Source organism: Rousettus aegyptiacus, unplaced genomic scaffold (assembly GCF_014176215.1).
Source record: "Rousettus aegyptiacus isolate mRouAeg1 unplaced genomic scaffold, mRouAeg1.p scaffold_m13_p_8, whole genome shotgun sequence".
Classification (NCBI taxonomy): Eukaryota; Metazoa; Chordata; class Mammalia; order Chiroptera; family Pteropodidae; genus Rousettus; species Rousettus aegyptiacus.
Genome location: NW_023416311.1, coordinates 67770750 through 67773365, shown reverse-complemented (window position 1 = coordinate 67773365; position 2616 = coordinate 67770750). Strand labels below are relative to the sequence as shown.

Below are 2616 nucleotides of genomic sequence, written 5' to 3'. Positions count from 1 at the left end.
AAGCATTCTTTGATTACCACTGACAGAAAAAAATCCCTGAAGCATCGATTCAAGTGATGGAATACAGTAAGTACAGAAATATTAGACTCAAACTGTAGATCACTCTCATTCTATAGCCTTGGTAGTTAAGATCTTCTTTCCCATGGCCCCTTTATTCTCATTTTTTTAAATTTTCTTTTATTTTGAAATCTAGATAGAAATCCCAAAGCTAGATAAGTTCTTATGTGCATTTCTTCAAAGGCTCTCAGGGGTACTCACTGTCCGCTTACATTGTTCAATTCCAAAGCTACAGCACAGAGTGAAGTGCCATGGAACTCGGCAAGAAGCATATCAACTTAGTCCTCTATCTCCCTAGCCTAGAATGCTGTGAGTTAGAACTGTATTGGGTAATGGTACCCAATACAGTAGACACTAGTCACATGTCGTTTTTGAGCACTTAAATTGTGACTACTATGACTGAGGAACTGAACTTTTAATTTTATTTAACTTAAATAGCCACATGTAGCTAGTGGTTACCACATTGGACTATGTAGCTAAAAGTGAAAGACTTTCTTTTGTTGTATTTTCACTTAAGACAATTATTATACACAAAAGTTTCTTTAAAATAATTATCTCTTAAGTCTACGACCATGCTATCCTGAACATGCCCAATCCTGTCTGATCTCGGAAGCTAAGCAGGGTCAGGCCTGGTTAGTACTTGAATGAGAGACTACCTAGGAAGACTAGGTGCTGTAGGTGTAAAAATAAAAAAAAATAAGGGATTATAAGCTGACAAATTCCTTGCAATCTGTGAGATCAACCAAGGGTTGCCTCACCTAAAACAAATAAAATAAAATAAAAAAATAATTCTCTCTTATCTACACACATATACACACATACTCTCATTCATCAAATCTTAATAATGCTTAACTAGGTGAAAGGGCTATGGAAACAGACATTCGAACATGTTTTGAATGAATAAATGTTTTTATATTTAACAATTTTTATAATAAACAGATAACATTTATCATCAGAAAAAGCTATAAACTAATACTTTAATCATTAAAACTATAGATATGAAGACATGCCCCCAAATGGAAAAATACATAGAAGCAAAATACAAACTATCTATTTGGGGGTTACAAATATTTAAAAATTAAATAGGCATATGTATAAGGATTAGAAGGGACCATAAACCAATAAAAATAACTAGATGAATGAAAGGATTATAAGTAGATTTCATTTGCATTGAGTTGCATTAATGTTTGTATATAAATAAAGCATTAGAAAAATAAAATAAGGTTGAAGAGCGATAAGATCTATATGACTGAGCATAGGAATAATCTCATAAAAACTGAGTGTTGGAAGATGACTAATCTACATTAGCAGCAACCTAGAGGGCTGAAAATAAAGAGACTGAAAAAAACTCAAGTTATATGCTGTGGGAAGAAGGTGTAACTAGAATTGAGAAATCCATAACTAAGAGAAAGAGGGGAAACTAAAAGCTTGTAAATGAGAATAAGAGAGCTAATGGGGGGTCAATGTTAATATTCAGTTGGTAAAAGAAAATAGTTTCAAGGCTGTTTGCTAAGAAGCTAGAAATGCTCAAAACTGCCTTCTATATGTGATGCATTCCTGAAATTAGTATCAGTTACATTTAATTCACCTGAACAATTTAACTGAAACAGTGATTCTCAAACTTCGAACCCTCTAGAGACTGAGAAATATTGATTTTTTTTTTTAAACTGCTTTAAATGTCTGGGATCAGAAAAGGAGTAAAGACCTCCTGATGCTCTTTAAGAATAAAATTTATCCTATGTAATAAAGATAAGTTTTCTGATAACTCGGAAAACCCTAGCACCTCTGACTATAGCTCCTTATCTTTTCACAGATTTTAGGAAAGGAAGGGGAATAGAAAAGCTGTCTTTAAACAGCTTTTTTATTGTGAAGACCTGTGTCATGCACACTTGTTTTGTGGGACATTAAGGATAAGCCAGATTGGGGATGGTTTCAATTTGATATAAAAATGTTTTAGAAGAAATTGAATCCAAGGTGAAGAGATTCCTGTCTCTTGGAGATGTCTAAGCTGATACTAAATGACCATTTGGTCTATAATTTCTGTGAACAATTTAACCAGCAATAAGATTAGGTGACCAGTGACCTTCCTTCCTACCTTGATATATCCTACCTAACATCTAGTAGAATTTACCACTGTTACAAAAGAGAATTCCAAGTTCATTTGAAAGTATTTCATTTTACATATAATTGATTCAGTGCTCCATGATAATTAGATAAGCAGCTCACATCAATATGATTTTTACTTTTACACTGCAAATATTTGACCTCTCTCTCTCTTTTCTAGTACCTAAAATCAAAGTCAAAGTTCTATTTTCTCATTACCACCTCGGTATCATTTATTCAACAAATATTTTTTGCCATCTAATAAGTGTTAGGTAGCATGCATTCAGTCCAGGAAATAGCTAAACTAATCCTCGATACACGAGTTAAGAGACAAAAGTCCCAGAACTGATTTTCCCCAAACTCAGGTTTCAGTGACTCGACCTATCCCTGTTCTCCAGGTCAGACTTTCTTGTACTACACAGTATTAGACCCAATGAAGCCTCCATTTTTCCTCTC

At 33.7% G+C, this 2616-nt stretch overlaps 1 pseudogene; it reads left to right on the top strand.

The window, feature by feature from the left end:
* The first annotated feature begins 619 nt into the window (after positions 1–619).
* On the top strand, positions 620–738 carry LOC118607656 (annotated as a pseudogene).
* The last annotated feature ends 1878 nt before the right edge of the window (positions 739–2616 follow it).